Source organism: Vanessa cardui, chromosome 15 (genome assembly GCF_905220365.1).
Source record: "Vanessa cardui chromosome 15, ilVanCard2.1, whole genome shotgun sequence".
Lineage (NCBI taxonomy): Eukaryota > Metazoa > Arthropoda > Insecta > Lepidoptera > Nymphalidae > Vanessa > Vanessa cardui.
The window spans coordinates 6,298,374-6,311,669 of NC_061137.1; the positions used below are offsets into that span (position 1 = coordinate 6,298,374).

At 30.8% G+C, this 13,296-nt stretch overlaps 1 protein-coding gene across 1 annotated transcript in view; it reads left to right on the plus strand.

Moving 5' to 3' along the window:
- LOC124535543 (activating transcription factor 3) overlaps window positions 1–13,296 on the plus strand; it is a 49,519-nt gene that overhangs the window by 26,347 nt on the left and 9,876 nt on the right. The window lies entirely within an intron of this gene.

Sequence of the window (13,296 nt, forward strand, 5' to 3'; positions counted from 1 at the left end):
GGTAAGCAGTCACGATCGCCTATAGACATTGGTGCTGTACGAAATATTAGCCATTCCTTATACCAACCGTCGGGAAGTAAAACGTTATCAATTTTGTGTACGATTGCTTTCTTCTCTTCAACCCGGAATACTTAGGTATTGCTGTTACGCGGTAGAATATCTAGTGATATCTACCCGCATGGCCTTGTATAAAGCCCTAGCACGAATTATAAATGTTTATAAACGGATACAATGCTTGCTATGCTTTTAATTTGCGCAAACCTAAAAGTTATGTCAATAGTTATATGATTAGTACGTTTCGTTTCGTACAGCAAGTGCGTGACCGCCTCGGGGGATTCCTTAATGAAACATAAGCATTAAGTTCTATAGTCCACTGAGCCCGTGCTATTAACTTTGCAGGTCACGGTTTTTTGAATTAAATTATAATTATTGAAATTATTTAATTAGTAAAACCGTCTCTATGTAGTAAATATATTCGTTTAACATGTAATGTAATAGTAATAAGGCTATAAATTCCTTAAAACTATATGAATGGTCTCTAGGTTTATATAGAAAACCTTAGTATATTTTTATCATCATTAAATAATCAATCATGATATATAGCAAGCGTTTTCGTAAAGCTTATTAAATAAATTTAAAAAATAAGAACAAATGCTTTCGCGTTAATTATTTTAAATTAAATTATTTAAGTTGCAAGTTTTCTGGCATTAATATTATCATCATAGTGAAATGTTAGGCAGCGACATTAAACTATAGTACTTTTACAATTAAAGGATACAGGCATCAAAATAGCGTATCACCGTAAGTTGGTTTTAACATTCCACCGCTGAGATGCGAAGTGATTTCTTACGGAATATCAAGGCAATTATCCGGGTTAAACGTACAAGTTAAATAACCATAAATCACGAGCTAATATCAATATTGATATTATATGTATTAAAGATCGAAAATAACGTGCGACAGATACACGATTTTTTACGAGATATTTTGGTTGTTTCGTTTGGATTTTTTGATCCGTCTTTTTGTCGTTTGAGACAAACCGGTTTCACACCCACACGTTATTTGCGAAAGTGGAGTCTTCGGCATCTTTTTTAAATTTATTTGATTATATATGTATATTTTACGCGCAGTTTAACCGTTCAAATATTATAATAGGAAATTTGTTCCGTCTGTCTGTCTGGTAGCGTGTTACGTAAAAGCCTCTCACGCCCATAAAAAAAATCAAATCGTGTTGTTTACGAGGAGTAGAATAATGTAATTAAAATTTACATTTAATTTTATTGAAACACTATTTATTACCTGTCATCTTTATACTCTGTTCTTCTTTATTCGTAATATAGTGTCACTATCTGTAAAAAATAAATAAATGGTAGCTTTTTCATTGCTTGTCTCGATATACAGTAGCGTGCATAAGTTTTGGGCCACTCTGATTTTTCCATTTGATTGAAAAAAAAAAATTTTTTTTCATTGGTCCATTGTTTAAAATATGTAAGATAGTTCGAATATAGACGAAAACATCAAACATTTGATTGGTTCGTAGCATATTTTACGTGTACTACGTAAAATAACTAATATTGATGTGCAAAAGTTTCGGGCCACTACACGCCTGGTCTTTGTACTCCCGGTTTGTTTAATTTTTTATGCCTGCTGGTGTCAAAAAATATTCCACAAAGGAAAAGTAGCTATCTTGTGGCCACCATGGCGAAACACACGAACATTCAGGTTCGCGAAATCGTAATTAAGCTTTCTTCAGAGGGAAAAAGCTCACGTTTTATTGCAAGGGCTTTATCTGTCGGTAAAAGTACTGTGAATCGTATTATTTCCAAATATAAAACAACTAACTTATTGTGCGATAAAAAACGCAGCGGTAGGCCGCGAAAAACTTCAGTTCGTGTCGACAAAATTATAAGAAGAAAGTGTGTTGCCGATCCGCGAAAAACTGCAGCTGATGTTTCACGTGAATTACGCAGCGAAAATCTAGCCAATATTAGTCGCAGTACGGTGTCTCGACGCCTGAAAGACGTGGGACTGATTGGACGTATTGGCGTGAAGAAACCACTGATTAGCAAAAAAAATAAGAAGGCTAGGTTGGACTTCGCAAAAAAATATCAATACTGGACAGCATCAGATTGGCGGAAAGTGCTATTTTCTGACGAATCGAAATTCCAATTGTTTGGAAGCGATGGTCGGAAGTACGTAAGACGTCCGACAGGTACTAGATATCATGTAAGGTATCAGACTCCTACTATGAAACACGGTGGTGGGAACATCAAAGTTTGGGGAGCATTTTTTGCTGATGGCGTTGGTCCGCTGGTGGAAATTCAAGGTAATATGGACGCTGTAATGTATAAGAATATTCTGGTAGACCACATGCTTCCATTTGCGACAAAAAATTTGCCTCGTGGTTGGATTTTTCAGCAAGATAACGATCCAAAACACACTTCGCGTCTTGTCAAAAATTTTTTTCGGAGCCAAAAAGTCCGTGTACTATCCTGGCCGTCACAATCACCGGACTTAAATCCAATCGAACACTTGTGGCAAGACCTAAAGGTTCGGGTTGGAACGGAAAATCACTCCAATAAGACGGAATTGTGGAATCATTTGCGAAAAGAATGGGAAAATTTGCCAAAAGACCGAATCTCACAGTTAATTGACTCAATGCCTCGTCGGTGCGCTGCTGTCATCGCTGCCAAGGGCATGGCAACAAAGTATTAAGTCAAATAATTAAATAGAAAACAATTATCCTTAATTCACCTTTGTTATTTTTGGTTTTTGATTTTTTATTTACATAATAACGTGTGACCCGATATGTTGAACAGTTATTAATAGAAATATTTTGAAAAAAAAAATGTTATTTGAGAATAATATCAATGTATATAAATCGTTATTTTGGAAAATAAATAAATATCTGTTATAATCGACTGTTTTTATTTATTTTACCTTCGTATTGCTGTGTAATATTTATAAAAAATAGGATGGCCCAAAACTTTTGCACGCTACTGTAGCATTATTAGATAGCTAAATGCAAGCATACGGAAATTTCGGTATAAATAATCTTCACGGATAAAGTCGCGGGTAGATGTTTGTACAATATATATATAATATAATAATATGAATGAAAAACTTAATTATGACCTTAGTTTTTTTATATGGATGACTATGGCTACTAAACCAGTTTTGTGGTCGAAGAATTCTATTGTATAGATTGGTAACGAGTGTTTTGTTTTCCTTGAATTAAAATCTGTAGTAACAATTTAAAAGGGATATTGCGTACGTGATTTTATTAATACCTACATATTATACGTCATTTAAGGTCTAATACAGACTGTAGACAAGACAAGACATACATATGTACGCATAATTAAGAAATATTAACTAACGTTAAAGATTTGCTTTTGGTAAATAGTGAAGCTAGTTTCATACAAATAGACTTTGTGGGTATCACCCATTCTATTCTACCGCCAAACAGCAATAAACTCATTATTATTGTATCGTTGAAGGGTGAGTGAGCCAGTGTAACTACAGGCATGAGGGACGATGGAAGAAATACTTAATATGACGTATAATACCGATCTTTATGGATGGTATATCTCTCATTTATTCGTTTTAATTCCTATTTAAATGATTTAAAAAAATCGTAAAATAGAACTTAATATTTTAAAATTGACTCTATCTTTGAATAGTATAGCCATGGTATCAATTAGTTTAAAAGAACTTTAATACCGTAACCGGTTCTCTCTAGAAGTATTAGTACTATACATACATAAGAAATACATACAGTGTATTAAAATTTATATAATGATATAATAATAAAAAATCACCATAGATCCTAAAAATATGTAGGACTATGATTGATATTAGAAAATATCAATCATAGTTGCTATAGAAATATAAAGTCACAGGTTTATTCATTTTCAAACATGACAGAGATTAAAAATAATGATGGAACTTTTTTATACCCATGGTATATTCTTACCATAGTACTTTTTTATTCTTACAATGAGTAATCGACTATTTGTATAATATCTTTACACAGTATAAAACAAAGTTGCTTACCGCTGCCCGTCCCTATGTATTCTTAGATCTTTAAAATTACGAAACAGATTTTGATGCGGTTTTTTTAATAGATAGAGTGATTCGAGAGGAAGGTTTTTTTATATAGTACATGGACAATGTAGTTAAGAAATGCTGACAATTTTAGAAGTTTCTAATGTGATGTCGTAAATAAACAAATTCTATAGAATATTTAGTATCAGTATTGCAACCGTGCAAAGCCGGAACGGACCTCCAGGAGATATTTTATTTTATATAAAACATTGCTGTCACAATTTCTGCTAGTCTAAAAAGTCATAAGCTGTATTTTTAATAAAAAACACTTATTTTTTCCTTAATATTTAAATGTAGAGTTACAAGCATTGCATAAGCAATACATCCAATGTGAATAAAATTACGAAACCCTATAATACGACTTTGTATATAAAAATAATCAATTTACGCATCTAGTTATTCAAATTTAATACATTTTGTATAGAGTTTTATTATTGTTGTTATCCGTGAGCTTAACTTACAAGGTCGATCTGCGGTTACAGCTGTCAATCAACAATAGAATTAGAAAAAGATGATTTAACGGGTGGTGTAAATATACTTACGATGTTTTATGTATATTTTTCATTTTATATTTAAAACGTTGAAATATTCAATTAATATGAATTATATTCATAATATGGGTCCATAATTTTACTAGACTTAACTAACATCATAAATAAGAGTGCTTGAGCTTTTTTATATATTTAATATTTTGCAAACATTTTCTATAAGGTACAGAATAAAAAAACAGTTGCCTCCATTACAATTGGATGTTGCCAGTGGAAATATAAACGAAAAAAATATATGTATAGAATATATATAAAATAAATTTAGAAACCAGGATTCAGAAATAAAAACAGGGCGTTTGTTAAGCAAGTACAGTCAGAAGTACTGGTTACATTAGCGTAAATAGTTTTCCTTTTGAACAGTAGGTACCTACGTACACTAATCTAGCACTCAAATTCGACCTTGAAACGCACAAAAATGATTCACTTTAAAAAATGGTTACTGACAAATATTGATTAATGAGGTTCATACACAAAATAAAAACCCATGTAATATTATATTTATAGGTCGTATTAGTTTAGACTTTTGCTTAGACTAAATTAAAAAAATTAAAGACAGGACTAATATATAATAACAAAAAGTTATTTAATCAAAACTTATATCTGTTTAAAAAATAAATCATATTTCTCTACACGTCAAAGCGTAAAATAAAGGCACTTAAATGTATATTTAACATTATGTCAATTCGGTATTGTTATGCCATAAGCGTTTTGCCACTTTGTAACTTAAGTATGTTTACTTATGCAATCATATAAATAGCTACCAATCTACGTTTGAGGACAATCGGATGACAGTATCAATGCTTCTAATCGACAATGAAAAATGTTATGTAGCGCACCTAAAATTACACATGCATAAAACTAAATTAAACAACCTTGTCACTGCTCACGACCACATGATGACTTTTTGTTATTTACATGAATAACTAAACATATGTTACTGCCTAAGTAATAACTCACGTTGTTCCATTTTAGTATTTATAATCTGAGCGATAAGAGCTACGGTCTGATGTACGGGACAATAGGCCCAGTAATTAGTTCGACGTTTTGTATGTCTCCAGGTATTATCATTTTATTAGTTTCCTGTCATAAAATGTTCGAGGTCTCGACAAAATTGCAACACCACGATATCAATAGTTGCAGTTTTTCCGGTTATAAACGTGGGCTGGATTTTATACGCTGAAATAAATTACTTAGGTCACGTAATATTATCTTATTGCTCGTATAATTCGATCGAGGTACCTTTACATGATAAAGTTTAATGTTTTAAACGGATTACTATTAAAATCGCCTAAAATATTGCCATGCGACTAAGGACGCTCGATATAATCTTTCTTCCTTTACTTTAAATTTTAAGCAAAATGTATTTTTGTATCGCTGTAAAAAATAAATACTTACTTTACTTGGTGGTAGGGCTTTGTGAAAGTCCGTCTGGGTAGGTACCACCCACTCATCAGTTATTTTATCGCCAAACAACAGTACGCAGTATTGTTGTGTTCCGGTTTGAAGGGTGAGTGAGCCAGTGTAACTACAGGCACAAGGGACATAACATCTTAGTACCCAAGGTTGGTGGTGCATTGACGATGTAAGAAATAGTTAATATTTCTTACATCGTCATTGTCTATGGGTGATGGTGACCACTTACCATCAGGTGGCCCATATGCTCATCCACCAATCTATAACAAAAAAAAAAAAAGAATAATACTTCATCAAAATCTCTATGTATACTGAATATTTAAATATTTAATAATGATCAATATTGTATATGTGTCCTTGACTTTGAACATGAACAGAAGGAAAATGGAATTATCCATTTATATTTTGAAATTCACATAAATACACATCATACCTACTCGTTTTTAGGTTGCATATTAAGATTGCGGTTAGTCCGCGTGGTGATGTCTGTAGTACTAAATATACATTCAATTAATATTAATTTAATTCCGAAAATATGTACCTACAGTTTAGGTAAACCCTAAAATGTGAATTCCCATGTAAAACGAGGGTCAATGACATTATTGTCAGTTCTTAAAATACACTATATTCAAGAAAAGCCTTTAGATAGAAAATAAAAATTTAAACAAAAAGGTTGTTGATGCCGTGAAATATCAGGTTTTTAGGGCCCATTTTAATCATTGTCTCGGCTGGCGGGTTTTGTTATAGCAGAACATTGTGAAATTTTGAGTACAATGGACCACGCAGAGACTGACCTACTCAAAATGGGAAATATGGTCACGTATGGCATAACCTATGTACATTCAACTTTCCAAGCTCTACATTTGGTTTCATTTCAGCGACATGTGACACAACGCATAATTAAAACAATAATTAAGTGAGTAACTAAAATTTATCCGTTTTACGCAATAACTCCTTCATTTTGGAATGTTAAGGTATTAAAAACGGTCTATTATTACCTGTATTATGATTTCAATTTATTTTTTACATTGTAATCATCTAAAAACGTACTCTCTCAGGAACTAATTTTTTTGCGGTTGTCGATTCACGGCTTCAGTATAAGATCTCAATCTTTTTGTTTTTTGACAGTTATATATTTCATTCATTCAAAGATTATTCGAATGGAACGCTAGCTATTATATTAATTGTACACCTATCAAAATAATTCGTGAAATAATATATACTGTACAGATGTTATAGGTACGTTAATCGTGATTGCAGTAAGACTAGGCATTACGTATAATAACATGCATTTAATGAAGGTTGTATATAAATAATAATTCTAGTGAATTGTCTATGGTTTTATGTAAAATAAAAATGAAAAGGATTAAAAGACTATTAATAATAAATTGTTTATGTTTTATATCAATCATTACCCCATTATAAAATTATCGTTTGATTTATTATTTCAACACATCGAAGTTTAAACGACGGAAATAAGTATAAGGTACTGCGAATGAAATTAAGGACGTATTTATTGTACCTATTTCATATGTAAGGTTACGTCAAACATTTTTTTATTGAAAACACTTGTGTCTACCTCAATATATATTTTTAGATAAATCCTTTCATTAACTATTCATAATAACATTATGTGTTAACAAATGATATAACTATTTATTTTTGGGCTCAAATTAAAGCAGTGGTTTTTTTCCGTTATGGCATTGACAAACAGATGTAATAAATGTTAACGTGGATTTGTTTTTTGTTTAATGTAAATATAGTATAATAACAATAATTGTAAGTATATTAAATAAGTTATATTCGGAAATAACTTATTTCATCTGTATCTATACTAATATTATAAATGTAAAAGTAAATATGTCTGTCGCTCTTTCACGACCAAACCAATGAAGCGAATTTGATGAAATTTGGTATAAAGTAAATTTAAACTCCAAGGAAGAACATAGGTTAGTTTTTTTGCCTTATATATGACAACCAACCATCTAAAGCGAGCGAAGTCGCAGGCGACTACTAGTAGTAATATAATAATAGTCATAATAGAAAAATTATAACAGTCAGTCGGGATCAAGATAGAGTATTCGGTTGCGTCGCGTCGTAATATTCATAAGACACTGTGTGGGTGTCAATATTCAATGCAATTTTTTTCGTCTACAACTTGACAGACGCGAAAAACGAGCGAACAATGCGTTGCCAAACTTCCTTTGTTCCTTTTACGCGATGTATAAGTGAATACATAAAAACCGGCGCTGAATTATACGGCAGACGATTAGATTAAAAAAAATCAGAAGTGACAAAGCTAAAAAACACAAGAATCGTACAATTATAACTCATAAAAAAGCCTTCTGGTTAGTAAATAACTACAAAGTTGAACTCGTAAATGACATTAATAAATTATACTGTAGGTTTTACACCCTAAATGAAAAAAATGGGGCAAGGTGAGGCAATAAAATGTGAAGTAGATCAGTAGTTAAGTTTTATGATGTATTAAAATAAATTACGTCTACTTTCCTTAACGCGTGTAATTTTTAATTTTAATGGGTATCAAAAGTTGAAAGCCGAACCACGAATGTTTGTTACACATACATTTTGTTTTTAATTACGAGGAATGTGATTATTTAATTTTTTATTACCAAATTTATAGAAATTGTTGCGTCTATTATACATAGGAAAACTTAGTAAATTTTATAAAGTGTGTTTCCGTTACCAAAAAAGTCAAATCTAAAGAAATAAATGATTTATTTTAAGCATGAAGTTTAAAGTGTTTTAAAAATTCATACGTTTGTACTGTCTACGTAATTTTATTCTATGGTGTGCCGTAGTGTGTGTTTCGGTTTACTCTGAACACACCCACCGACGCCGAAATTGCGGCCGATAGTTTTTGCCCGCTGCCGAGTGTCAAGGACACGGTTCTGTTGCTACGTTCAGAAATAAGTTAAATATATCATTTGGTTTAACACGAGAAAACGATTATGAGTAGAGATGCTAAGAACATCGCCACTTATGATTTTTAATTTGTATATAACATCACTAATACGTAGAGTTTAATTTTGTTTTAAGTACCAATCCAATCCAATCCATCAGCCCATTTCCGTCCACTGCTGGACATAGGCCTCTCCAATTGCACGCCACTGAGATCGTTCTTGGGCTACTCGCATCCAGTTTTAAGTACTTAATTAAGTAATTTATTTTCCTTTTTATTATACCGATGCATTAGGTTTCGATTTTTATAAAATAAATTAATAATTTATGTATTTATTTCAAATGTTGTCTCAAAACGGAAGGTAGATCCAGTTATACTGATGTCATTGACCTTAATGACTTATGATAAAATAAATAGGCTTAGGCGAGTTCTAAACATCCGTCATTTAAAATATTAAATCAATTAATTGTATAAATAAATTCGACTATGTAAATAAAACTCTGTTGAATGAGGCGTAAATAAGTAATTATTGTTAAACAGGATTGCAATCAGTCAGTAAGGCTAATACATAATGACGATTGGCTGTGCCTTTTTGACGTTTATTTATTTTTTTTATTAATCTTTTGACATTTGTTTGTCTCTAATTCCGTTTGTAAGCGCTTTGTTTCATATTTATATTGTACGTACAAGACATCCCGGTAAATACATATAATTAAATTATCTACTCAGTATTTTCTATTATATTAAATCTAGGTATAACAACTTTGAAATAACTTGAACAAAATCTACTATTTTGACGTCGAAGTCGTACTTGTTTTTAACATAAATTACTGTGTAAAATTATTCATCTTACAAGTCGCTCTTTTATTATGTAAGATACAGCCTCGCCCACCTGGTATACGAATGAGTTTTATTTATTATTTAGCTATTCGTTTCGATGAAAGGTTCTTGATTCAATGCGAAATAAACCAATTCAACTCTTGCCTCGAGCTAGAATTTTTACACATGTTCGAATAATAAATTATTTTAGTAGACGCACTAGTCATTTTTTTAACGAATAATTTTGCACATTTTGTCATAATGAGAATGTTGTTATATTAAATAAGGAATACTTATTTATTATATAAATTTATTTGATCAATCTTTTTTAACGATTTTGCTTGTTATGCTTAACAATTAATTGTTAACATATAAAATAATTGGTATGTAACGTTCCGAATAATTTCATTCGATTATATATAACATATTATACCCATTGAACTTACTGGAATGCTAAATCAGAAACTGGCAATTATTCTATAACAAATCGTGAATTAGATTTACTTCGATGTTTAATCAATTACATTCATTAAAATGTAAGGTCAGTTATTTTACGGTTGTTACCACGATATAAAATTATAATTTTTATTTTAAATTATTGTCATTTTTTTAAACAAATATCTTTATCTTGTATTTAAAATAAATGCCTATGTTATATTGTCAATAAATTTGTTTCTTTTTTCATCGACATAGACAAACAGCTTCTAACACTGTGCCAAATTTCAATTTGGCTAGGATACCATACAGACATAGGAATGGACACCAAAATCTCATAAACATCTCATCTCAGAACGGAATATTAAATTTTGTCGGTACCGTCTGTTTGCAGAACATTATTATTTATAGTGCGATTATATTACGTTATAATGCGATTTTTTATTGATTTTGTCTGATAATAAATTTACTTTTAACCATAGACACTGGAACTATAAGAAGTATAAACTCTTTTATACGCAGTCAATGGGTTACAACTAGTATTTATGATATTTGCCCCTTTTTCGTGTAAATTACACTTGCTAACTTTATTGCAAAAAATTAACCGAATCACAAAACGATATTGCTGCTGAGCGGAAGAATAATAATTGTATTTATAATTTAATTTTTATATTTCTATTTGAAAACGCCTTGAGTCAATTGCAGTTGTTTATTAAAAAAAAAACAACCGGTAGGACTACCTGAATTGCTACAGTCCCCAATGAAACGTAGTCCTCTGATATGTCGCCAGGAAATGTCATAATTGCCGTGAATAGTAGAAATATGTTGTTTGATGTATGAGTTGTATATTAATAATATTTAATTTGTAATTGCAATATTCTTCTTTGTACGGTCACAAAACTGGTGACATTCTTCGCTATTATGTCGTGTGTAGTTTGACAGGTAAATAAATGATATGATCTCGTTATGGTTAAGGTTAGGTCTCAAATAAGTAATCAATCTTACACGGTTAGTCACTTGTATATAATGCTCATGTATCATTTAAAATATATATTAAATCGAAGGGTCTCGTATTTGTTAATTGACTTAAAACGGACAAAGGTTGCTAAGTTCCCTTCTCTTATTTATGTGGTATATAATTTATTAAACGCAACGCCGATCGATTAACCGCTAATTATAATTTAAAATATATTAATGTAACTAAAATTAAGTAAAGTATTTTTTTTAATTTATGTTATAGGAATAAAGTAATCTATATATCCGGTTAAATAGTTTTGATTAATCTATGTTTGACATTTAATTATAGGTCAATAACATTAATTTATAGGTCAGTTAGTTATTATTACATAACAAAATGTGCATTGCGGAATTGCAATAATATAACAAATTAATATTTTTTACATTTCCATTTTATCTCATCTTCATCTTTAAAATATCCCAAGCAGAGCAAAAAACAGCGTTATCATAAAAAAAACCGTATACATTTCTTATGTATTACTTTATACGTAATACAATGTTACGTTTAAAATAAAGCAGACTCGTTTGGTTTCAATTATATTTAGTTGTAAATAAGCACAAGCATATTAATTTGTGTAATTACATATCTCGGAAACATTAAAAAAACTATAATTTAGCAACATTTTCAAGTATAATATTAAAATGAAAAATATATTTCAATATTATTTATAAATTATGCACATGCGATTCATGTGTAGAACGACCTTCATATTCCTATTAAGCTACGTTCATTCATTACTTTACGACCACTTATTATTTTATGTTTCAAGTCTTTTAGCATTTTTTTATTCAGATATTATATACACATATTCCGTAAAGTACACATAAGATAAACAGTACAAATTACTTCATATAAAAAGGATTAAATCTTCTTCCGTTTTTATATAGTAATGTTAAATTAAATAGAGTATTTAAAACCGGCATTCATAATGGACTTGTTGCTTAAACAGTAATAGAACTAATGCAATTAAGTTGACATATATTAAATCGTTCGTAGCTAGTGAGCGGGTGCGGCTTAAAGTAGGTTACCTATTTCTCGTAGCGTACACGAGGACAAAGAAACGACTCAACTTCATTTTCAATGTTCCTTATGACGTTGTAGAATCAGACTCAGCGACCCCTTTCTTCAAAGCTTCAGCTTAGAATTCTCTATCCTTTTCATTTTCATAAAAAAATATCTAAGTGCGAGTGAAATGTGAGATACGTTAGCGTTATTTGAGAAAGGACAAAGTAATTTGCTGTTATTTTTCCCCTTCATTGAAATGTGTGTATAAATTTGGTAAAAAGAGTTTAAGTGTTGTCAAGTAAAAAAGAGAATAATAATAAATATATATGTCAAGACTTAATATGAGCCCACGCAGTATTGGCCGGATACATTTATTTTTCATTTCCCTTTTTTGGGGTACGGACGTCCTACTGCCAGGTATTAGCATATTATATGGTAGTATCGGCCCACGCGTCTCAAACAACTGTTATTATGTAGGATTAAAAATCTTTCATATATATTTTTAAAATATCCTTTAAGGAAGTGTCATTATTAACGTATTTAGCTTTCTCTAATTATTTGAATGTCAAATAATTCGTGCCAATACGTGATATTTGAGCAGATGTTTCCTTAACTCACAAACGGCGAGCTGCCAGCTACCAACGGAAGGTCAACGGCGAGTCGAATGTTTTCGTTTTTTAAAACGATTTTTTTTATTAGTTTATTATTGTCAATATGTTTATCTAACATAAAAAAAATCCTACATTACAGTCTGGTAAATATATTCGACATCAGCTTATTTACCATTTTTATAAAGTGACAATTTTCATGAATTTCTAATTATTTATAAAGTATCGTAAAACTTAAAAATTATAAACTTAAAATAGCTAAATTATTATTCGATTCTTTTACACAATGAGTTTATTATGGAATCATAAATCAATGTGAGATACAACAGATACGGGGAGTGGCAGTCGAAAATACCTATAAGCGGTTTGAACCTTGAAGACGACAATCTATTAAGCCTCGTCCAACCATATTTCTGTCGG